Source organism: Salvia miltiorrhiza, chromosome 2 (genome assembly GCF_028751815.1).
Source record: "Salvia miltiorrhiza cultivar Shanhuang (shh) chromosome 2, IMPLAD_Smil_shh, whole genome shotgun sequence".
In the NCBI taxonomy this organism is placed as follows: Eukaryota; Viridiplantae; Streptophyta; class Magnoliopsida; order Lamiales; family Lamiaceae; genus Salvia; species Salvia miltiorrhiza.
The window spans coordinates 19,405,682-19,432,551 of record NC_080388.1 but is presented as its reverse complement, the minus strand read 5'-3'; the positions used below and the strand labels follow the sequence as shown (position 1 = coordinate 19,432,551).

Sequence of the window (26,870 nt, the reverse complement as noted above, 5' to 3'; positions counted from 1 at the left end):
ATGAATGCAATGAATAATATAGTTCATAGACGTTGGTCAGATGAGATGGACGACTATCCTGATTTATGGGATCGCTAGTGTCTTCAGGTTTCTTTGTTTAACGATCTCTTTTCGAGTTTCGTGCCATTTGTCTGCATTTTGTGCTCTCAAGGGAGTCTTTTTACTTTTTCTTTTATAAAAAACCTCAATTTAATAAAAAAGCATCTACACGAGCTATTTATTTAAGCAAACACTGAACGATTATTACAGTTTTCATAGTACAACCCGGAAGACTTTTTATTTTATTCAATCACCTAATTTCTCCACCTACTCTTCCACATCCACCTACTCTCCCACCACTACTCCTACCTCCCCACCACTACATTCCATATTACACTTATCAATATTACACTTAGCAAGACAAAGCACACTTCATTTCTTCCTCACACTTCATTCTCGGCCTCCCCTCTCTCTCTCTATACTCTCTTTTCCTCCATTGATGTCCATTGAAGAAAGCTTAGAGAAGCTTCATCAAACACTACTATGAGATAATCCACCATCCAATCCAATCAAATACTATCATATTTCATCAAATTCAAGAAGCTAGAGCTAAGATCAAAGTTGGAGCAAAGTCTTGATCACCTTTTAAATCCTTGAGTAAGTGATCTTAGATTATTTATTTGATCATATTAATGATATGTGAGGGAGTATATGATCATGATTGAGCAAGGAAATCACCCAACTTATTTTTATGAAACTTTCGAAAATTAGGAGCTTGAAACCCTACGAATTTTGTTGTTTATTTTCTTGACTTGGCTTGAGTTATATGATGATGGATTTGAGTTTATGAGATGATCTAGATGATTAATGATGGATGAGATTGAAGCTTGAGGTTGAGAAGTGAAAAATGAAAAATGTTAGTTTGAGGAAGAAGATGATATATATGTGTTTCTATATGTGATTTTGTTATATGATGTTGATTTGAAGATTTGAGTGGGTATATGAGTTCTTGAGCATGCTATGATGTTAAGTGATGGTTTAGATTGATGATTAGAAGTGATGAAATGAGTTTTGGGATGAGTTGTTGTTGAGAATTATGATGTTATATTCAAGTTAGAGATATTATTAAGATATATAAGTTTTAAATACAAATTGGAGAATTTCGTAGGACTACTGACCTACTGTGATCGATGGTTTGTCGATGTCTAATAGCTTTGAAAATTTTATAACAAGTTTCTACATGAGTCTTGAGTACCCTGGTAAAATTTCAAGCTATTTCAATTTCGTTTGATATTTCTTTAAAATGCAAAACCTAAACTGCACATTATTACCGAGAATTTTAGAGAACAGGGGAACGATTCATTCATTTCAGTAGCTTCCTATGTGATCTAGCTTTCCAACTTTTTATGGTATCAACCTTATTGTGTTATATAGATATCCACCAAAGTTTAGCCCAGTTTGATAACGTTTACTATTTTTGCAAAAATTGTAACCTTCGGTTGCACAAAACTGCCAGAAATGGTAGATCGTGGTAAAAACGCCATATCTCTCAAACCACTTGGAGTTTTCGCCTCTACTTTTTTTTATATGAAACTAGACTCGAAGATCTTTCTTTTGGTATGAGTCTCGAGTCCAGGAGATGTCAGAGTCAGAACAGATTAAATTTTAAAGTTGAACCAGTGTAAAAACAGAGCATGTTTTAATGATGTTTGATTGTGATTCTTATGTGCCTTATGTGATTGTGTTGCCTATGTGTTTGAATTTTCACTAAATTATTTTAGTGAATTTAAATCTCTTGATTTAAATTTTAATATTTAAGGTTGGGACTATTTATTTTAAATGAGGTCCGTTATTTTATTTAATTTATTGATGGACTTTAAAAATGAAAACAAATTTTGGGATTAAACCCTCATTTTTATAATATTTCAAGGCTTTTTGAGTATGGATTTTAAATGGTTAAAATGTTTTATTTCATCTCAATGGATTTTAAAATGTTTTATTATTTATAAATGAATAATGGAATTTCTTATTTATTTACATGAAAAAAAAATGAAATGTATAGAATGTTATAAAAATGGTGCATGATTTATTTTATGTTCATATGAACTTGTGATTTTAATGATACTAAACTTGAGGATTTTATTTCTTTCTGTTTATTGTTTACGTGATTACGTGATATTATGTGGTTAGTCACGAGGTTATGTTGGTTTTCGATTGTCTTTAATGGAACGAATTATGGATGCTAGAACCCTAAAACACTAAAAGAAAATCGAGTAAGGATATTGTTGGTGTCCTTAACTCAAGAAATTTAGTTTTCAAGTATTTATTCATTAAATTTTGAAACCCGGCGTGACGAATTATAGAATGTTAAGTATTTTCCCTAAGATATTAAGTTAGCTTCACGAGACCTATTAAGAATAGAATTTCTTGTAGGCTTTGTGATGACCAGGAGGATTAGCGCTACTTTTCCAAGACAGGTTTATATGTGTATGATCTTCAGGCTTTGCCTATCCAGGTGGGCTTACTTTCCAAATGTACAAAGTATGATTGAGTTATTAAGCTCTAAATGTTTCAATGAAATGCAAATTGTTTATTTAATGTAATGAAAACTGTTTATCCAATAAAATGTTTATGTGCACTCTGCTCTGTTTAAGGCTCGCCACAACGAATCAATTGAGGTTCTCTTATAGCCTAACACGTTATTTGAGAATTGTGTACACCATTAGCTGACTCGGTGGGTTGATCTCCATTCGGGCACTAACTAAGAGGCGTTATAAGGGTGCTTGCTGGATGTGTTCCGAAGCATGTAATGTAAGGGCCTGCCTGGGTAGCGTCCCGAGGTCAATTCAACTTGTCTGAGTTACGTCCTCTGGGCAAGTGCAATGGGAGAAATGGATCCGTCGGTGGCTAGAGGTCCGGGATCACAGCGAGTAACAGAAAGGGAGTGTGACATGTGCGCACAAATGAAAGAAATGTTTTAACATGCTTAGAAGTTCTTTCAATTTAAAACCTTCTAAGTCATGTCAAGTATAATTGGATAAACTGCTCTTTACGAAAATATGAAATGTTTATGAAAATGCATGCCCACTAAGTACATTAGTACTTAGCCCAAAAATACTTTCAAATGTTTTCAGGTTGGTTGGACGGTGCTGACGGGACGGAGCTGAGGCTAGCGATAAATTCCTATGTTAGACTTCCGCTGTAGCAATTACTCATATCAGTCTTTTGTTTTTCCAACTTAAGATCTTCATGTTAAATTTCAAATGATATATTTGACCGAGCTTAGGCTCTTCACTACTAAATTTATGTAAATGAATGTCGGTTGTCAGAAGCATGAAACAAAACTTGTGATCCAAAGGGGCATAGCCCGACTTTCTATCCTATTTCGGATTTTAACAAGGTTTTTCCCTTGTTTATTTCTATGAATTATTCACACCTCGATTATATTTATTCCTTCAAGAATTGGGGTGTGACAATAGTAGTATCATTTACGAATCAATACCTACCAAATTCCCTCAATCTAATGCAACATGACTAACAAAAGAAAGAAATGTTGACCATAAAAATCAGAGAATTATGCTACTAATTTGAATGTCATCATATGTTTCCTCATTTCACCAACATCAGCTAGGACTTAGAATACACATCGACTATAGCAAGAATGTGGAAATAAATGTTATGCGGTATATAAGATATTACCACCATACAATTTGGGAAGACTATGTGCTTGGGACCACAAAACTCCTTGTATCTCAGCTCCCTGGTAATAGAACTGGTCTTTTATAATGACAAAACCAGAGCTAAGTATAAATCGTACCTAAATATGCTAAATGCACATATGGTACCCTTTAACAATAAATTTTAGTACAGAAACTGTATACTTTAATGACAGAAACACATATTCTTAAACACCAGCAAAGTATTATTCATAAGCTCTGGAAGTATTTCATGCTCAAATTTATCTGCTTGAACAGAACAAGTTATAGAACTAAGAAAAAGCTACTATCAGGTGCAGTAATAAGAGCCCACCTATGCGAAAAATAGTGTCATTTATTAAAAGAAATGGTGCCATTTACGTATATTAAAAGTGGCATTCACTAAGATTTATAGTGTCATTTTCATAGTATCATTTACGAATCAATTTCCTACCAAATTCCCATGTAAAATGAAACAAATATGTTGTTCAAACAGAAAAGCTAGAGCATGCCCTTGCCCTTGCCACTTCTCAAGGACTAATAGGCTTAGAATCGCGTCTCTCTTGATGTTCTTGACCAAGAAGTGGCGACAGCTCCCATCTGCTTGTATGCAGAGACGAAGAACGGATGCAGCCCGGGTCTTCTCAGGCAAGTCCCGGTTAGGCCGCACCTCGCCTCTGATGCCACTCACACTTCGAGGCAAAAGTCGAGCCCTAGATTCGACCTCAGAAATCATCATCGTAGCTTAGCTCACCTTCTCGAATGCTGACAGCCCCGTTGCAGCAGGCATGCTACAGGGTTTAGTTCCCTAGTTATCATAGGTTAACCAACTAACCAACAAGACGCATCAAAATAGTGTCATATATAGTGTCTTTTACTAAGAAAAATAGTGTTATTTTCTAATATTAAAAGTGTCAATATTCAAATGGCATGCTTCTTACTCAAGGTGTTTAGTGCAAGATTCAATAACTAAATTGCACACACAATCCCCTTGTCTTCCTTGCTGAATATCCTCCTATTTCCGGCATAATTCATTTCACTGTCTAAAACCAAATAAAGCACATAAGAAAACAAAACATTTACGAATAATATCATTTTCTAATGCACCTAGTACCATTTACATATATTGAAAGTGTCAATATTTAAATCACCTTTTTGCTTTGCTTTCCTGAGAGAGCTGTGGTCCGAGACGGAGTGGAGAAGGTGATGTTGAGTCTCCTTGGCCTTGTTGAGCACCGACTGCAGGTACCTTCCTTGAGCTTCGATTCTCAGCTGCAAATGTCTCTGCACCTCCATTTGCTGCTCCAGCTTCCTCTGCACCTCCATCTGCATTCTCAGAGCTTCCGCAATCTGCACACTGCACCATCAATTCATCAGCAAACCAAACCAACGCTCTATTCTTACATGCTTCTCTAGTCTACTGTAATTTAACTTACTCATTTATCAGCAGGTGATATTTGGTGCAAAATATGCCAGATTTTTTTTTCTTTTTCTTTCCAAAAAATAATCTAAACTTTTTCTTTTTCTTTATATTCAAATAATAGTGTTATTTATGAAAGTGTCAAGTGTCAATTTAGGTGGGCGCCACAGCAGCCGCGTCTCCGGCGGCCGGAACCCGAAGAAGCGGTTGAGAGCGTCGAGACGGGCGCCAACCACCGTGCTGACCACAGACACCACCAATTTCAGAGCCATGGTTCAGGAATTTACCGTAATCCTCGCACCGCGCATCAAGCCCCTCTTTCCCGAGGAGAAGCCTCGAGATCCAGCGCCTTGGACGCCACCCAGCCGCAGCCCTATCTCCACCGGCCCTTCGCCTAGAAGGTCCAGCCCGCCACCAGCTCCATGAACTAGCAATTCCCCATGAACAGAGGTTCAACATTTCAAACTAAAACATCCTCACCTCTCTCCTCCAATCAAACCCCAAATTCCCATTCTCCTCCAAATCTCTAAATGATAGTGTTATTTATGAAAGTGTCAAGTGTCAAATGATACTTCAACATACATATAGAAACATAAGTTGGGCAGAAGAGCAAAGTGCACTGCACGTGCTGCGCCGCCGCCGCTGCCTCAATACCAGACTATGACTCCGGCGGCGACCGTGATTTTCTCTCAGGCCTCGGCTCAGATCTCTCCCGTTCGTCGTGAGAAGAGAGAAGGATGAAAATTAGAGGGCGGCGCCGCTGCCCACCTTCGATTCCCGGTGTCATCGCATCCCTCGATGTCTTTGCCCCTTCCCCTCTATCTCCCTGAACTCGTTCACTAACACACAAGCGAGATCTCAATTTGCAACCACAACGCCGCCCCCGCCCTCAATCGGTGAAGGTCGGCGCCTTCACCATCTCTCGCTTAAATTTGACAACCGTTGATGCGGTGCGGCGGCGACAGCTGGAGGGGGCGTGGCTCCAAAGCTGGAGGGTAGAGTGGCGCGCGGCGACCCACGACCTGAGCTAGGAGCGACATTGGTGGCTGGAGCCTGAGGAAAAGAAGGAGAGAGAAGATGGGAGAAGAAAAGGGTAGGTTTTTAGGATTTTTTTTATATGATGGATACGGATCCGGGTCGGATCGCGCCAAGATCCGCCCGCATGGGATGAGCGCTCAATTTGTGAGGCGCGCATTTAAGTTTTTGTGAACTTTTTATGGGAGGCAAAAAAAAGGATAAATCCTTACGGATCAATTTGATCCGGATCAGTAGGGTATAAAAGTCCAAAAAAAATGACTGAAAATGTGTTTTACCTTAAATGCCCCTTATAAAAGTTTATTATTTTAAAATACTAAATTTAATATATTGTGAATATAAATTGAAAGTCTTTTCAATTTTCTAGGCCATAAATTAAGTTCATGAACATATGCACTTAAATCAATACATTGAACATATATATAGGATACATAAAATTCGGTGCTATGTAAAATGAACATTTCATTTAATTTTTTTTTATAAAAAATTAAACATTTCATAATTCGTAGCATTTTTTATTTAAGAAAATAATTAGTTTGGTATGTATAAATAACTTGTTTTTTAATATGTTTTTATGTTTTATATGACTTTTTTGTTTTTGTAACATTTTTTTATTTAAACACCCCCAATCACTATAAAAAGTATTTCAATTTAAAATTTTAAATATTTATATATTATTATTATTATGTTGGATAATATATCTAAATTACATTTCTTTACATAAATCATTAATGAGTATTGTAACATTTTTATTATTATTATTTATCAAGTTTGTAACATTATTTATCAAGATTATAGAAGTTTGTAAGATTTTTTTATTTAAACACCCCCAATTATTATTATTATTATTTATCAAGTATTGTGTATTTTTCAACATCATCTTGATTTTAGTATTTTCCATGAGATTGTAATTATTCGAAACACAACCAACAATATAAAAAGTCATAAAATGTAATATAATATATATTCTAATTTAGGATTGTATATATGTATATGTATATCACATACTTAATAAAATTAGAATATTTTGTACAAGTAATTATTTTTAGTATGAAAAAAAAAAATTGTGTGAGATTGAGTCTATTGTAATCTCCAATGAAATCATGAATAAATTACGAAGAATTTGAACATTAATTATTTTTTGGATTTGATCCGGATCAAATTGATCCAAATAGCAAGGTCCAAAAAAAAAAACAAATATATATACAAAGAATGGTAATTTTTTTCAATATTGTTGGAATTATGGTTGACTCTTTTGATTTAATTAATTCCAGAGAAATTGTTTTTAATATAATCTGGAATTTGATCTAGTAATTTTTTTGTCACACCCCAATTCTTAAAACAACTATAACTGGGGTACGACTAATCATCTAAATGAACAAGGGAAAAACCTTGTAAAATTTGAATAATGGGATGATAAATCGGGCTTCGCCCCTTTGGATGAAGAAAGACAGATATCCAAACGATACTAATCCATCGACAAACATTACAACTTCAGGATCACAAGTTTAGTTTCATGCTTCGGATAACCAGCATTCATCAATCAAAATACTCAAGAGTCTAAGCTTATCAAAAGATATCCTTTTAGAGTCATAACATGATGTCTTAAGTCAAGAAAACGAAAGACAAAAAAAAGGCTAGTACGACAGCGGAAGTCAAAACACGGAGTTGAACCCTAGCCTCAGCTCTCCCCGTCATCACCTGCCATTAACCTGAAAAACATTTGAAAGTATTTTTGGGCTAAGTACTAATGTACTTAGTGGGCTGCAACTTTAAAACATTTCATAATCTGAAGAACAGTTTATCCAATCGTACTTGACATGACTTAGAAGGTTTTAAAGTGAAAGAACTTCTAAGCATGTTAAAACATTTCATTTTATATATATATAATTTGCGCGCAGTTGTCACACTCATTTCTGTTACTCGCTATGATCCCGGACCTTTTAGCCACCGTCGGATCCATTTCTCCCATTTACTTGAACTGAGGGCGTAACCCAGACAAGTTTACTTTTGACCTCGGGACGCTACCCAGACAGGGCCTTACATTACATGCTTCGGAACACATCCAGCAAACACCCTTATAACGCCTCTTAGTTAGTGCCCGAATGGAGATCAACCCACCGAGTCAGCTAACAGTGTACACAATTCTCAAATAACGTGTTAGGTCATAAGAGAACCTCAATTGATTCGTTGTGGCGAGCCTTAAACAGAGCAGAGTGCACAAAAATATTTTATTGGATAAACAGTTTATATTTCACGAACATTTAAGCTCAATAGCTAAATCGTACATTTGGAAAAATAAGCCCACCTGTATAGGCAAAGCCTGTCGTTTAACGTTATCTCTGAATCGGAATAGCAGTGCTAATCCTCCTGTTGCTCAAAGCCTACAAGAAAACTATTCTCAATAGGTCTTCTTGAATCTAATCTTAAGTCACGGTGAAGTGCTTAATATTCTATGATTCACTTAGCCGGGTTTTCAAAATTTAAAGAATAAATAATTGAAAACATTTCTCTTGAGTTAAGAACACCAACAATATTCTTACTCATCTTTCTTTAATAATTGGAATTAAAAATAAAACAAAGAATAACGGCCCAACTGACTTCAGCCCTAACCTAACACCCAACCTTTTCCTCCTTCTTCCCCTTCATCAGTCACGCACAACACACACGTCAGTCACGCACACACTCACACTTCAGTCTCTCTCTCTCTCACTCACGGCCGCGTGCCACCACCCCAGGCGACGAGCGCCGCTCCGGAACACCTCTCCCTCGAACCCCTGTCACTCCCCCTATTCTCTCTCTCCTCCTCGGCAACGACGAAAACGCCGCCGCCTCCCTGAAAGCTCAAACACCGCCCCAGCCCCTGTTCCCGATGGCCGACGACCCCTAGGCCGCCGCTGTCCTGACCTCGACGCAACTCAACCCTGTCCAGCCCACCTCTTTCTCTCCAACCGTGGCCGGGCAGCAGCGGCACAGCCGCCGTGCCCTACCTCCCTCGACTCTCAACTCGACAGCAAACACAAACCAAGTTCAAGAATCAACCTTTCTTCCTTTTTAAAAAAAAAAAAAACATGCTTGTAAAATTATATACGAACAGAGTGTATGCATAAGAATAAAGTTTGCATCTTTTGAAATTCTTGCAAAAACTTATACTGGAATGACACCATTGATATGCTTGAATTTACAGTTGAGTAAATGAGATAAGGGCTCAAGAGGGAACCTTAAGAGGTTTCGGTTGAGATTCGTTCTAGTTGTTGCTTGAATGAGGAGTTGATGGTTTAACTTCTTACCGAAGGGATAACGAATGTGCCGAGAAGGGTGGAGTAATCTCATCAATGGTGTTGGGTGATGACAGTCGAGAGAGGAGAGAGAGAAGAGAGAGGAAAGAGACGTTTGTTATGAGGGATGAAAGAGAAAGGTGTTGTTTTATTAACCCCATTTACTTAGCCATCAAGTATTGGATAAATAACACAGGCTTAATTATCCACTTGCATAAAATATCTTATCCGTTAACTATGTTTATCCACTTGCTTTGACTTCTCTCTCTCTCTAAAGTTAGTTCCGCACCAGAGCAGAGGAATGGTGATTTCTCTGTCAGAGCAGAGGAATGGTGATACCAGGGGAATCACGGGGAGCAGCGAGATAGCTCTCGCCAGAGGAGTCACTCTCGCCAGAGGAATCACTCGGCAGAGGAATCACTCGCCAGAGGAATCACTCGGCAGAGGAATCACTCGCCGGAGGAATCACTCGGCAGAGGAATCACTCGCCCGAGAAATCACTCGGCAGAGGTATCACTCGCCAGAGAAATCACTCGGCAGAGGAATCACTCGCCAGAGGAATCACTCGGCAGAGGTATCACTCGCCAGAGAAATCACTCGGCAGAGGAATCACTCGGCAGAGGAATCACTCGGTAGAGGAATCACTCGCCAGAGAAATCACTCGGCAGAGGAATCACTTGCCAGAGGAATCACTCGGCAGAGGAATCACTCGCCAGATAAATCACTCGGCAGATGAATCATACTTGTATTTAAATCAATATGCAATGCACAAAATAAAATTTAAATAACTTGAAAATTTACAAATGCTTTCGTAAATCATTTTTGTTGGAATTAAATAAATTCTTTTTTTTTCTCAATCCGGCGTGAATCATCTTAAATCTAAGTTCAAAATTATTCTAAACTTAGCTCGAGGAAACGGGGTATTACATCCCTCCCTCCTTAAAGAAAATTTCGTCCCCGAAATTACATACCTTGGTAATCTAGCTCGGGATACTTGACTTTCATTGAATCTTCAAGTTCCCATGTGGCCTCTTCCATCCCGTGATGGTTCCATTTCACTTTGACAAGAACAATGTTCTTGTTCCGTAAAACTTGAACCTTGCGATCAAGTATCTGGATTGGTTTCTCTTCATAACTTAAGTCCTGGGCTAGGACTACTTCATCGTGCTTAATCACATGTTTTGGATCAAACATATACCTTCTTAACTGAGAGACATGAAACACATTGTGTACGTCTCCAATACTGGGCGGCAAAGCCAACCTATAGGCTACGGGGCCTATCTTATCTACACTACTACAAAATTACACATACATAACACTTCATACATAACGGTTTTTTTAGAAAACCGTTATGTATGAGCGCATTTTTTGAAAAGATAACGGTTTTGACAAAAAACCGTTATCTATGTACTGTTGTCCATGGAAATAGATAACGGTTTTAGTGAATCCGTTATGTATGAGCGTTATCTATTAGTTGCATACATAACGGTATTATCGAACCGTTAAGACAACTGTTATCTATTAGCGTCTTTTTATAACGGTTGTTTTAACCGTTATATATGAGCGCCTCAAAACTGTTATGTATTATTATTATTATTATTTTTAAATAGCACTTAAATAAATTAAAGTAAATAATTGTTGGTATAAATTTTTTCCTCTCTTTCCCTCATCTTAAGCTCTCCCGCCCCTCTCACTCTCGTTCTTCCTTCTCAGGCAGTTTCGCCGGTTCTCACCGCCTCCGGCGCGGTGGTTACGTTCGTCTCTCTCTCCTATCACCTCTCTGCCCAGACCCCCTAGCCCCTACCCCTCGCCTCTCCCTCTCTCTCATCACCTTTTACCCTCTCACCCACCCCCAAATCTATAGCCCTAATTCGTCGCCGCCACCCTCGCTCCTCCAATCGCCGCCACCATGCGTCGGAGCCCTACAAGGCAGGCCAGCTCTCTCCCTCTGCACATCTCTCCCTCGTCATCTGCCTCTTATTGCCTTTCTCTTCGGCCCTGCTAGTCGTCTCCGCCGTGAATTGTCGTCTTCGGCCCAGCCTCCGCGTCCGCCGCAATTCATCGCCTACTCCACGATTCACCGGAGATCCCGTCCACTTCTAAGTCTCCGCCGCCGCCGCCGCCTAATTCTCCGCTAGACACCGTCGCTGCTAGATTTTCTGTATTTTTTTCTTTCTATTTTCTGTATTTTTTTCTACATCTCCAGATTTCTGCAACTAGCTCATCTTAATATTCCCACCGATTCCTTCCTCCGCTCTGCCACCGTCGCCGACTTCCATGCTGCCCGCTTCCGTGACCCCGCCTGTATTTCCTTTTCCCATTACCTTCTCAATTACAAGGGTTTCTTCGCTTGCCAGGTATCGATACTTTCTATATAACCAATTTAACCTGTCTGATTGTTGTCTGGCCCTTAATTGGTTGTTGATAGAAACTTCCAGCTGATAGGAATCGTCTTATTTGATTTCTTTGCTTAAAGATATTGAGTTGTGAGATTTGAAAGTTTGGTTTTTTGGTTAGTTACTGGATAATTTGTGGTGCTTTTGCAATGCATTAATGTCTACTTTTTGCTGATTTTTTCCCCCATTTCCCTAATTTATCTGAAGCTTATCTTGTTAGCTAAGTGGATAATAGTCGATGAAGCCTTTGCAAAGGTGGATATATTTCAATGAATGCTTGTGGGTAATGATTTTCCAATATGTGATGTGTGTTGGTTCAGTTTTCACTGTATTGAATTGATGATCATTGTGATTCTCATTGTGATTTGTACCTGATAAAATTGAATATAAAAATTGATGGTAATCAGGGAGTTTAGTTTGAAATTTCAGTTTATTGGCTTGCAGTTTAATTTGAAATTTCAGTCTGTTGGCTTTGCAGCTATCTTGTAAGTGATCATGTAAATAAGATTTTGCAGGGATCAATCAGTTAATCTTTATGCAGTTCACTAGAACATGATTCACTCTATGCATGCTCAAACAGGGGCTTGCAGTGAGCAACCTTGATATTTATCTGCATCTTCTGAACTTTACTTGTACATTTTAATTCTGCAACTTAATTGTGCTATTTTTGTTAGAGGGATTGTCCAAGAGAACATGAGTGTTGGACATCGTGATGCTTTACTTCTTTTCCTTACACTTTGTAAGGTTTGTGTTTCTATCATCTTATTATTTTGTAGTTCAGAGTTGTCTGTACCACCTGATTGACCAAATTATAAAAGGTGTTTGCAGATGGGTATGAGGGAGGATAATGATGAGCAAAACTCGCGTTCTATCTTTGGAGCTTCTGCAGGTCAGTTCTGCTAATCTTTCTGTACATTGATTATTGCATGCTTGTTCTGGTGGTTTGGAGAAAAGGAAAGGTCTTCTTGTTTTCACTCCATCTCAATGGTTGAGGATTTTGAATGATGCTAACTCTTTGAAACAATATTCTAGAGTACACACTAACAATTTGCCCTTGTTGACTATCCTCCACATAAAACAATGACTAATTACTCCACTATCTATAAAAGAAAAGAATAGGGCACTTAAGTGGTCAGAAGTGCCAAAGCATTTTTTTCACTTGTTGAGGGGTTGGTTTTATTTTTATAACGCTTAAGTTCTGAGTTTCACATCAGATGAATTTTTACAATGCTAATTGTTATGTTTATCAATTTTTTACGGTGCAGTTGTTACATATATCTCTATTCTATTATAATTTTGACTAAGCAGGTTATAATATTTATAAATTAAATGAATTAGGAAATGAACAATATACGACGCCTAACCCATACCAGTCACAACCCTCCCTTTAAGCCACTCAAGTTCGCACGCCGACGCTGGTCAGTGGAAAACAGCTAACATTTTCAGTTTCCGGTTAGTTTTTCATATTCATTTCCAATTGAATGTGTTCTCATCTATTTGTTTATTCACTGCTCTAAAAAATCTATCTATATATATAATCCTGAATCATGCATCATTATGTTCGATGCTATCTAACGCTGAAACTTGCTGAAATCTTTTACTCTAATCCTCCCACTTTAGTTGTTGCCTCATTTATGTTCTCCATAATTTATATTTACTTGACTTCTGTATATTTCACATGCTTCGATTGTATTTGACAGCACCTACTCTGGATGAAATGCTGGCTGATGTTCTGTTTCCTTTGTTTAATATTGCAAAAAAACTTTTATAAACAACTTCTATACCTTCTTGGTTGGTGCATGTTTGTACATGCTGGGAAGGATATTCTTGGTTACCAAAAAGAGAAGTAGTGTACTTGAGTCATGGAGGGATAGTTGGATAATCCAGCATCTTATACTTCTAAATATTGGAAGCAGATTCTTGTGTTAAATAGACATGGAGGGATAGTTGGAACTGCCACTTGAGACATTTGAATGAACATCTGTTAAATAGACATGCAATTTTTGCTTTCTGCTTCTCTGTAGTTTTCATTTTGTAATAGTAGATTAGCATAGCATTGATTGAAACAATCGAAGTATTTAAGGTGAATGTTACCTTTGTGATCATATTGCCCTTTTCTTGGATTGTCTATTTTCTTCAAGCCAGGTTAGTCGAATAATTTTGGTTGTAATTTGTTTGGAGTCACTGGAAAGTTGTTGAGTTACTTTTTAAATTGTTAACTGAATGCATATGTATGTATATAACTGTGAATTCTTAGCTGAGTTAGATGTCGAAAGAGCTATTGTGTTGTGATTACCTCCATATATTGTATTTTTGAATTGTTGAATATACTATATAGAAGATTGTGTTATGACCTATAATAGCGTGTGCAAGTAAAATATGATGAAAACCATGATGAGGAAATAATACCTTCATTCTAAAAAAAATTATAGAATCGTATGTCTTACTCCGACCCTACTCGTATGTCTTACTCCGACCTTTGTGTTAATTGTTTATACAAGGTTTTATAGCAAATCGTATTGAACCGTGTAGTATCTAGATGGTACAGAGCTCCTGAGCTTCTGTTTGGCGCCAAACAATATGATCAAGATGGATTACCATGGCAATGAGACAAGGCAGGCAGCTGGGGAGAGGAATGAGCACGCTCCAATGTCTTTGGATTTTTCAGTTTTTGGCATGAGGCCGCCAAATAGACCAACTATTAACAGGTAGGCTTTTTCTGTTTGCTTGATGACAATTCAGATTCCTTGAATGTTAAGTTGTTTGATTTTATGTTTTGGTATAAAGGAGCAGATGAGGGAGATATGCTCAAAAGTCATACCCACTATGTATGAAGGAGCAGCTGAAACTCATCAAAGTTGGAGCATGAAGGTGCTTCTGTGAAGTTTCTTTTTTTTTTTTTTTTTTTTTTGAGTTAGGCTCAAAATATTATGTATGAAGGTTTTGGATGATAATGTATGAAGGTTTTGTGTTATATATAATTTATGTTATTGATGATTTTATCATTTTATTGTTTATAAATTATTTATTTATTTCTTGAGATAAATAACAGAAAATTGAAAAAAAATATTAAATATTAAATAATAAAGATAACGGTTAAAACCGTTATAAAAAGTACAAAAAACTGTTAACTATGATGAAAAAAAATAAATATATCTCTAATACATAACGGTAAAAATATTAAAACATAACGGTTCCTACCGTTATGTATTTCTTACAAAGATAACGGCTTAAATCGTTATAAAAAGTACAAAAAACTGTTAACTATGATGATAAAAAACAAAAAAAAATTCTAATACATAACGGTAAAATGTTAATACATAACGGTGAAAAACCGTTATGTATAACTATTATAGATAACGGTTATGTACCGTTACGTATGAGCATCGTACCGTTATCTATACTATTATACATAACGGTAAAAAAACCGTTATGTATGACTGTATCATAGATATCACCACTATACTTATCGGTTTTTTGGGGTCATAGATAACGGATTTTATCCGTTATCTATGAGCGTTTTTGTAGTAGTGCTAGGATCTCAAAAGGTCCTATATAACGGGGTCGTAACTTGCCCCTCTTTCCAAAACGTATAACTCCCTTTGAGGGAGAAACTTTGAGGAAAACTCGATCCCCAGCATTGAATTCTAACTCTGATCGGCGTTTATCAGCGTAGAACTTTTGTCTATCTTGAGCTTTTTTGATTCTTTGCTTGATGTGGTCGACTTTCTCAACCATCTGTTGGACCAGTTCAGGACCTAACAGCTTTCTTTCACCCACTTCATCCCAGTAAAGTGGTGATCGACATTTTGTCTGCGACAATCGTTCGCAACATATCTTCTAGAATCTGAATCGTTCTTTCTGACTGCCCGTCAGTCTGAGGATGGTACGCTGTGCTGAAATTCAGTTGAGTGCCCATTGCTTCTTGTAAACCTTTCCAGAAACGCGATGTGAATCTGGTGTCATGATCTGACGTGATAGATACAGGTACACCATGAAGGCGTACTATCTCTTTGACATATAACTTTGCAAGTTTCTCCAATCCAAAAGTCATTTGAATTGGCAGAAAGTGCGCTGACTTTGATAATCGGTCCACTATGACCCAAATAGCAGTGTTTCCACGTGCCGACTTCGGTAGGCTAACTACGAAGTCCATGTTGATGTGCTCCCACTTCCACTCAGGGATTGGTAGTGGTTGCAGCATTCCATACGGCCTTTAATGCACGGCCTTTACTTGTTGACAAGCGAGACATCACTCTACAAACAACGCTACATCTCTTTTCATTCCTTTCCACCAGAAAATTTTCTTCAAATCCTGGTACATCTTTGTGCTACCTGGATGTGCAGTGTAAGGAGTATCATGAGCTTCGCTCATAATCTCGTTCTTTAACTCTTCCTTATGTGGCACACACAATTTTCACCAACCATAAGTGCGTTATCATGTGCTTCAGAGAATCCTTTCATTTCATTCGTTCTTGCAGCGAGACGCATCTTCTCAAAGAACCAATCTGCTCTTTGTGCTTGCACAATTCTTTTTCTCAAATCAGGTTTAGCTATCAAGGCAGCTACACAACCCGATACTGTGTTCGGAGGATGAACAATCTCTAAACTGAGGGAGGCGAAGTCACGAATCAGTTCCTTCTGCTGGGTGATGAAATACCCTAGCTTAGCCTTCGTCTTTCAACTCAGGGCGTCAGCTACTACATTCTCTTTTCCTGGATGGTAACTGATGGTGCAATCGTAATCCTTTACTAATTCGAGCCATCTTCGTTGTCTCATGTTCAAATCCTTTTGCTCGAAGAAGTACTTCAAACTCTTATGATCTGTAAAGATCTCACACCTAACTCCATAGAGGTAGTGTCTCCAAATCTTCAGCGCATGCACGACGGCTGCTAGTTCTAAATCATGAGTTGGGTAGTTAAGCTCATGGGGCTTCAATTGACGAGATGCGTATGCTATCACTTTCTGATTTTGCATCAACACGCAACCCAATCCTAGTTTCGAGGAGTCAGTGTACACCATGAATTCTTCATTCTCTTTTGGTATTGCTAACACTGGCGCAATAGTCAGCCTAGTCTTGAGCTCCTTAAAACTTTGTTCGCACGCTTCAGACCAAACGTATTTAGTCCCTTTTCTCAAAAGCTGAGTCATTGGCCTGGCCAATTTTGAGAATTCTTCGATGAATCTTCTGTAATAACCTGCTAAACCGAGGAAACTTCTAATCTCATTAACATTTGATGGTGCCTTCCATTCCTTGACCGCTTCAACCTTGGCGGGGTCTACTTTGATTCCTTCAGTCGACACTATGTGACCGAGAAACATCACTTCCTTCAACCAAAACTCGCACTTGCTGAATTTGGCAAACAGTCTCTCATTACGCAGGGTTTCGAGTACGATGCGCAAGTGTTCCTCGTGTTGCTCTTCAGTCTTAGAGTATATGAGGATGTCGTCAATGAACACTAAGACAAAACTATCGAGATACAGGTGGAAAACTCTGTTCATTAGGTCCATGAAGACTGCTGGGGCATTCGTTAAACCAAAAGGCATCACGGTGAACTCGTAATGTCCATAACGCGTTCGAAACGCTGTCTTTGGGATGTCTTCTCTTTTCATTTTTAGTTGGTGGTAACCAGATCTTAGGTCAATTTTGGAAAACACACCGGCTCCTCTCAACTGATCGAACAGGTCGTCTATCCTCGGAAGAGGATATCTATTCTTTATCGTGAGCTTGTTCAATTCCCTATAATCGATACACATCCTTAGTGAGCCATCTTTCTTTTTGACGAATAGGACCGGTGCTCCCCACGGTGATACGCTAGGTCGTATGAAACCTAGGTCCAACAATTCTTGTAGTTGCACTTTCAATTCTTGTAACTCCGGCGGGGCCATTCTGTATGGTGCCTTGGACACTGGTGCTGCTCCAGGTTCCAAATCTATCGTAAATTCTAATTGTCGGTCTGGTGGCAAACCGGGCAATTCTTCAGGAAATACATCTTTGAACTCTCGAACCACGCGAACTTCTTCGATCGTTTTCTCTACTTCATGTTCTCCTGTCAAACTGACTAGGAAAGCCTGACATTTTCCCTTCCTTATCATCTTCGTGGCCTTCATTGCTGAAATCACTGGTACTCTTTCTCCCATTCTTATGCCATGAAAACTTGCTTTCTCCTTTCCAGCGGATTGGAAAGAGATCTTTCTCTCGTTACACAGTATGGTGGCACCGACTTGAGTGAGCCAGTCCATCCCTAGGATCATATCAAAATCTATTATAGCGATGACATACAATTCTGCCTTAAACGTTTCAGCACCTATGTTCAGCTCTAAGTTCGAGATAACGTCTTTAGCAGCCAATCTTCCACCACCAGGGGTGCTAACCTCTAAAGTTGTCTCAGCCAATTGTGGAGTCAGTTCTAATCTCTTACAAGCAGCATGTGAAATGAAAGAGTGGGACGCTCCAGTATCAAACAAAGCTATTATCGGTACGTCAAAGACATTAATCATACCTGCCAAGTTTCCTTGGTTTCCCGCTGCTTGATTTTGGTTAAGGGCATATGCCCTAGCATTTTGGGGTGGCCCCCGATGTCCTCCACGACCCTGGTTATGTGGCTGTTGCGGTGCTCCTCCTCTCTTCCTTGGACATGTCGGAGCATAGTGTCCAGTTTCTCCGCAGGTAAAGCAGACATTCATTCCTCTCAGGCATTCTCCCAGATGGAGTTTCTGATACTTCGGGCAAGGTGTTTTAATAATTGCCTGATGTTGTTGGTTCTGAGGCTGATTCTGATTTTGGTTTACAGCCCATGGTTTCTTCCTAAATCCATTTCCATTTCCAGGGTTTCCACCCATTCTCTCGTTCCATTTCCTTTTTCCTTTACCACCATCTTGAGGTGGTACAAATCCAGACTGTCCCGGAGCTTTTCCTTTCTCCCTTGGTAGCAATGACTTAATGGTGAGAGCCCTGCTCAGTATTTGTGCGTAAGTGAGACCTCCCTGACTTGCTAGGGAGATTGATATCTCGTGGCGCAGTCCGTTCCTGAATTTCTCTGCGCGTTTCTTATCAGTATCCACTAAGAGTGGAGCATACCTTGACAGCTGGTTAAAGGCCCTATCATACTCAGTTACTGTCCCAGCCCTTTGCTTCAAATTCCAGAACTCGTTCTGTTTCTTCTGTCGATAGCAGCCTGGTATATACTTCTCGTATAACTCATTCTTAAAATCCTCCCATGTGAAATTTTCCCACTGTTCTTCAGTCATTGTGCGCCTCACCGACTCCCACCAGAAGTCGGCTTCGTCTACCAGTTGGTAAGTCGCGCAAGTCACTTTGTCTTCGTCATCGCAACGGATGTAGCCGAAGATTCGCTCTACTGCTCTAACCCATTTCTCGGCGTCCGCGGGATCGCCTAGACCATCAAACGTTGGAGGTTTTTCCTTACGAAACTTTTCCTCAGCAGTACGCTCTGGTGCTACTTGAGGGATAGGCTGTTCAGGGATGAATCCCCTGCCACGTCCGCGACCGCGTCCTCGTCCCCTACCGCGTCCTCTTGGCGCATCTTCCATTCTGATTAACGGATGAAATCAACACCAAAGTGAGACTCATTCCGCATGCACGCATACATGTATACACACATAGGTATACCCAAGGTATATTGCTTCTATAGTGTAACCCTGTGAAGGCTAACTCTATGTGGAAACTGATCTTAACTTAGTGGAGTACTTTAGTGAATTCTTAATCTCATCTCATTGCTTCTACGTTATAACATATCTATGTTTAACGTCTCTATCTTACCAGTCCTTACTTAAATCGATCAAGCGGAGCTATCACGACTAACATTCCCAAGGTATTCTTGGGTGGTACTCAAACAGTTCGTAAGAGGACCTAACATTCTGATCGTATAGGCAGTGAACCTAAAACGATAACATAAACTTTCTCATTCGTTCATTCATTTGTTTGTTTCTTTTGAAACCTTTAAAACACGTGGACAATAAATGTCCCATTCTTTAAAAACTTTGCTTTTGCCGGAAAGATTCAAGGAACCAAACTCGACCGTTTATCATTGATTCGTTAAGGGCTCGGGTAGTCCCAAACACGAAACTATCGTTAAGGGTTCGGGTAGTCCCTAACACGATATAACATTGGTTATATGAGTCGAAGACTCAAAATAACAATATGAAAGCGATTTACAATTCATAACTTATAGCATATGGAAAGCGTTAAGCAATTCACATAGCATCATTCATTGAAAGCGCGCACTTCTTGAAAATTCTCAAATTATTTAATAACTTTGAAACTTTTAAAACGTACCTTACTTGCGGCAGTGTGACGGCGAGCTGAGGTTCAACAACTTTTTTAGAAGTCTAGAGGTACTAATCTAGACTTAATCATTAGAAGCTTTTGGTTATCAGAGACATGAAAGAAAACTTATGCTCTGATACCACTCTGTCACACCCCAATTCTTAAAACAACTATAACTGGGGTACGACTAATCATCTAAATGAACAAGGGAAAAAACCTTGTAAAATTTGAATAATGGGATGATAAATCGAGCTTCGCCCCTTTGGATGAAGAAAGACAGATATCCAAACGATACTAATCCATCGACAAACATTACAACTTCAGGATCACAAGTTTAGTTTCATGCTTCGGATAACCAGCATTCATCAATCAAAATACTCAAGAGTCTAAGCTTATCAAAAGATATCCTTTTAGAGTCATAACATGATGTCTTAAGTCAAGAAAACGAAAGACAAAAAAAAGGCTAGTACTACAGCGGAAGTCAAAACACGGAGTTGAACCCTAGCCTCAGCTCTCCCCGTCATCACCTGCCATTAACCTGAAAAACATTTGAAAGTATTTTTGGGCTAAGTACTAATGTACTTAGTGGGCTGCAACTTTAAAACATTTCATAATCTGAAGAACAGTTTATCCAATCGTACTTGACATGACTTAGAAGGTTTTAAAGTGAAAGAACTTCTAAGCATGTTAAAACATTTCATTTTATATATATATAATTTGCGCGCAGTTGTCACACTCATTTCTGTTACTCGCTATGATCCCGGGCCTTTTAGCCACCGTCGGATCCATTTCTCCCATTTACTTGAACGGAGGGCGTAACCCAGACAAGTTTACTTTTGACCTCGGGACGCTACCCAGACAGGCCCTTACATTACATGCTTCGGAACACATCCAGCAAGCACCCTTATAACGCCTCTTAGTTAGTGCCCGAATGGAGATCAACCCACCGAGTCAGCTAACAGTGTACACAATTCTCAAGTAACGTGTTAGGTCATAAGAGAACCTCAATTGATTCGTTGTGGCGAGCCTTAAACAGAGCAGAGTGCACAAAAATATTTTATTGGATAAACAGTTTATATTTCACGAACATTTAAGCTCAATAGATAAATCGTACATTTGGAAAAATAAGCCCACCTGTATAGGCAAAGCCTGTCGTTTAACGTTATCTCTGAATCGGAATAGCAGTGCTAATCCTCCTGTTGCTCAAAGCCTACAAGAAAACTATTCTCAATAGGTCTTCTTGAATCTAATCTTAAGTCACGGTGAAGTGCTTAATATTCTATGATTCACTTAGCCGGGTTTTCAAAATTTAAAGAATAAATAATTGAAAACATTTCTCTTGAGTTAAGAACACCAACAATATTCTTACTCATCTTTCTTTAATAATTGGAATTAAAAATAAAACAAAGAATAACGGCCCAACTGACTTCAGCCCTAACCTAACACCCAACCTTTTCCTCCTTCTTCCCCTTCATCAGTCACGCACAACACACACGTCAGTCACGCACACACTCACGCTTCAGTCTCTCTCTCTCTCTAACTCACGGCCGCGTGCCACCACCCCCGGCGACGAGCGCCGCTCCGGAACACCTCTCCCTCGAACCCCTGTCACTCCCCCTATTCTCTCTCTCCTCCTCGGCAACGACGAAAACGCCGCCGCCTCCCTGAAAGCTCAAACACCGCCCCAGCCCCTGTTCCCGATGGCCGACGACCCCTAGGCCGCCGCTGTCCTGACCTCGACGCAACTCAACCCTGTCCAGCCCACCTCTTTCTCTCCAACCGTGGCCGGGCAGCAACGGCACAGCCGCCGTGCCCTGCCTCCCTCGACTTTCAACTCGACAGCAAACACAAACCAAGTTCAAGACTCAACCTTTCTTCCTTTTTTTTAAAAAAAAAAAAAAACATGCTTGTAAAATTATATACGAACAGAGTGTATGCATAAGAATAAAGTTTGCATCTTTTGAAATTCCTGCAAAAACTTATACTGGAATGACACCATTGATATGCTTGAATTTACAGTTGAGTAAATGAGATAAGGGCTCAAGAGGGAACCTTAAGAGGTTTCGGTTGAGATTCGTTCTAGTTGTTGCTTGAATGAGGAGTTGATGGTTTAACTTCTTACCGAAGGGATAACGAATGTGCCGAGAAGGGTGGAGTAATCTCATCAATGGTGTTGGGTGATGACAGTTGAGAGAGGAGAGAGAGAAGAGAGAGGAAAGAGACGTCTGTTATGAGGGATGAAAGAGAAAGGTGTTGTTTTATTAACCCCATTTACTTAGCCATCAAGTATTGGATAAATAACACAGGCTTAATTATCCACTTGCATAAAATATCTTATCCGTTAACTATGTTTATCCACTTGCTTTGACTTCTCTCTCTCTCTAAAGTTAGTTCCGCACCAGAGCAGAGGAATGGTGATTTCTCTGTCAGAGCAGAGGAATGGTGATACCAGGGGAATCACGGGGAGCAGCGAGATAGCTTTCGCCAGAGGAGTCACTCTAGCTAGAGGAATCACTCGGCAGAGGAATCACTCGCCGGAGGAATCACTCGGCAGATGAATCACTCGCCGGAGGAATCACTCGGCAGAGGAATCATTCGCCAGAGAAATCACTCGGCAGAGGTATCACTCGCCAGAGGAATCACTCGGCAGAGGTATCACTCGCCAGAGAAATCACTCGGCAGAGGAATCACTCGCCAGAGAAATCACTCGGCAGAGGAATCACTCGCCAGAGAAATCACTCGGCAAAGGAATCACTCGCCAGAGAAATCACTCGGCAGAGGAATCATACTTGTATTTAAATCAATATGCAATGCACAAAATAAAATTTAAATAACTTGAAAATTTACAAATGCTTTCGTAAATCATTTTTGTTGGAATTAAATAAATTCTTTTTTTTTCTCAATCCGGCGTGAATCATCTTAAATCTAAGTTCAAAATTATTCTAAACTTAGCTCGAGGAAACGGGGTATTACATCTTTTATGCTGTAAGTTTTTTTTTTTATTACATCCAAATAAAGAAAAAACATGACTCAAACCCATGATTTATTTTGGTTGGAGGAAAAGCGTCTTACCAACATATTGCACTATTTGGAGTTTGATATAGTTAAATTCATTTAAATATATCCTATATCCAATTTGTAGATGACAATGTACTTAACATTTTGTGACAGTTTTAATTTTGTTATGTTAGCCCATTTTTTCATAAATTAATTGGATTTATTGAATTTTAATTTATTATTTTATGGGAGTTGCATGCATAACAGAGCTAAAAATGAAATTTTGCACAAATTTTTTGGTAAACGATATACACTTAGATTGAGCTAGACTACACTTGAAGAATAGATTTAATACTACTACTACTCTATACTTGTCAATATTTCTCATAACAATAGTCAATATATATGAGGAAAAACTGATTTCTGGTTAAAGCCAGTGACAACAAAACTATTTAAGAATAATTTCTATACAATATTCCTAAAAGTAACTTCAAACATGTGAATTTCGTTGATTTAATTTATTCACGTGAAATAACTAGATCAATGATTAATATTTAATTCAGAGGGAAGTTCTTAATTTAATCGGAAGAGTAATGCTAAACAGCCACATTGTGGCTACCCACAATTTACCTAAGTAGAAAATAATTTAATTTATTTAACTTATTTTTTAAAATAAAAATAAGATTTAGTTATTTTATCATATTCTCTACATTATAGTTATTTTTTTTGTAATTTTTTTTTAACTTTTTTTATTTTTATTAAAAATAAATTAAAAATAAAAAATGCAAAAAAAAAATAAAAAAAATAAGTACAATGTAGAGAATATAATAAAATAACTAAATCCTATTTTTATTTAAAAAATAAATTAAATAAATCAAGATTATCCTTATTATATTAGTGTGTGGGTGACCACAATGTGGCTGCATAGATTTATTGTAATCGGAAACCATGACCTCCTCCAAATCCTTCATTAATTAGGTTTACAGAATCCGAATTTGATTTTCAAACTTATCTTTAAATAACCCTTAATGGTGATTAATCTTTAATTATTTTGGATAATAATGTTTTCACGTATATATATCATATATTAATTCAAGCAAAAAAAACAAATCACATTCCAAATATTAATTAGTTCATTTCACGTACGTATTAGTACGTATATATATAGGGGCGCGCTCCAGTGAGACCCCCTATTTTTCGTGTAACATGAATACAATGAATAAGACATACTAATGAACAAAACGTACATCTAATGAAAAAGATGTATATACTGATGAAAAATAAAATTTAAAAAATTTGTAATGAATAAGACATATATACTGGTGAACAGGGCTGTATATACTGATGAACAATGCAATATATACTGATGAATAACAAAATTTAAAATATTCTGCTCCCTCCAGATACAATATCAGCCATAGAATTGATAAAATAAACGCACCAGATCGTGCCCTAAATCTCACTAAAATTAGGGGGTCTCATTGGAGCGGCCCCCTATATATATATATATAGATCCATGGAGAATTGCATATAATTTGAGAATAAAGAATTGATCCTAGCCTTTAATTTTATTAGATCTAACGGCTTAGGAGTCTTCCGTCTTTTTTATGTTTAGTTTTGTTAATTATACGTTTAATTATATTTACGGTTATTTGCGTAAATCTATATTAATTGTAACCGACGTTTTTAATGGTGTATCTAATCAAATATCTTTTTATGCGGTGGTTATGTAATTGATATCTTTCAATTTTTTATTTTTTATTTTTTGTCTTTTTTTTGTACTTCAATATTATGGTTTATTTTATGACATAATAATATTTTTCAATAAGTAAAATTCATAAATTTTATTTTAGATGTTCGTAACTTTTTTAATCTTGTTCGAAATGTTTTTTATAAAATATTTTAACATTTCAGCAAGTAAAATTCGAAAGTTTTATTTAGATGTTCGTAACTTTTTTAATCTTGTTCGAAATGTTTTTTATAAAATATTTTAACATTTCAGCAAGTAAAATTCGAAAGTTTTATTTAGATGTTCGAAACTTCTTTACGCTTTGTTCGAAATCTTAAAATGATATATTCGTTTAATATGAATAGTGGATTGCTTTAAATTATTGTAGATTTATATAATATTTTTTCTTTTATTTAAAATGTTTGTATTGTTATTCGACATCTTATAATGACATATTCATTAAATATGAAATATTAGTCGCGTGTATTAGTTTACACATTGAAACTAATTCTTATCTTATTCATTAAATTATTGACATTGTTCATTAATGTTATATATTTTATTCGAAATCAAATCATATTTTTAAATTATACTATACTACATAATAATTTAAGGATCAAAATGAGCATATTGATTGAATTATTAACTTTGTACATTATTATTGTATATCTTTTGTTCGAAGATTAAAATCATGTTTATATATAACAATTTAAGAATTTAAATGAACTAAATAATCAATTTATAATGAAGCATTGATTTAAATATAATCATTAATATATTAAAAAAATAAACAATGCTACATAACACAAAACCATAATTATTAATTTAATGTCTTCATAATTAACGCATATAAGTGAAATGAATTGAGCAAATAAAAAAACTACCGTCAAAATAAATAAAAGAAGATTCAATGATATCAATTTGATTAAAAAAAAGATATAAATTTGATAACAACCAAAAATAAAGAGATACGGTTACAAAATAAATAGAATTTTACATAATTATTCTTAAACATGATTAATTGTATAATTAAAAAAAATGAACACAAAAGGCGGATGTGATATGAACCGCTAGATCAAAGCAAATAAAAGGTTAGGATTAATTCTTTATTCTCAAAATATTTGTGATTCTCTATGAATCTTCTCCCTCTATATATATAGTATATATATAACTTATATAAATAAAATAAGACATGATATTAGATTGACGAATCTCTCTCAACAAATAATAACAAGCACTATAGACAAATAATTCTTTTTATGTAGAGAATTTATGAAATTCTATTTGGAATTAGGGTGCAAAGGGCATAAAGATAAATTTATGTGTCACGCCCCAATTGTATAAACAATAACTATAATTGGGGTATGACTAATCATTGAAATGAACAAGAGAAAATTTTTGTGAAATCCGAATAAAAGGGATAACAATCGGGCATCGCCCCTTTGGATGGAGAAAGACAAATATCCAAGTGATATGAATCAATCAACAAACATAACAAATTTTAGGATCACGAGTTTAGTTTCATGCTTCAGATAATCAATATTCATTAATCGAAATACTTGAGAGTCAATAGTCTATGCTCAACAAAAGATATCGTTTAGAGTCATAGCATAATGATCTTAAGTCAAAGAAACGAAAGACAAATAAAGGCTAGCACTACAGCGGAAGTCAAAATATGGAGTTGAACTCTAGCCTCAGCTCGCCCCGTCAACACCAGCCATTAACCTGAAAAATATTTGAAAATATTTGGACTAAGTACTAATGTACTTAGTGGGCTGCAACTTTTGAAACATTTCACAATCTATAAGAGCAGTTTATCCAATCATAATGACATGACTTAGAAGGTTTTAAAGTAAAATAACTTCTAAGCATGTTAAAACATTTCATATATATATTTAATTGCGCGCAGTTGTCACACTCTATTCTGTTACTAACTGTGATCCCGGACCTTTTAGCCACTGACGGATCTTTGTCTCTGTAACACCCCGTACCTTTCCTTATGATAAGAGATAGTGTTTTAACACTACTGAGAATACTGAGATGTCGAGATG

The 26,870-nt window shown here is 37.3% G+C and overlaps 1 long non-coding RNA gene across 1 annotated transcript; it reads left to right on the top strand.

Annotated features, from left to right (window-relative positions):
* The first annotated feature begins 11,098 nt into the window (after nt 1-11,098).
* Nucleotides 11,099-14,726, top strand: LOC131011486 (uncharacterized). The gene is made up of 4 exons (XR_009096950.1): nt 11,099-11,764; nt 12,478-12,547; nt 12,632-14,511; nt 14,591-14,726. It is a non-coding gene; the product is annotated as an uncharacterized LOC131011486 (long non-coding RNA).
* Nucleotides 14,727-26,870: the final 12,144 nt, after the last annotated feature.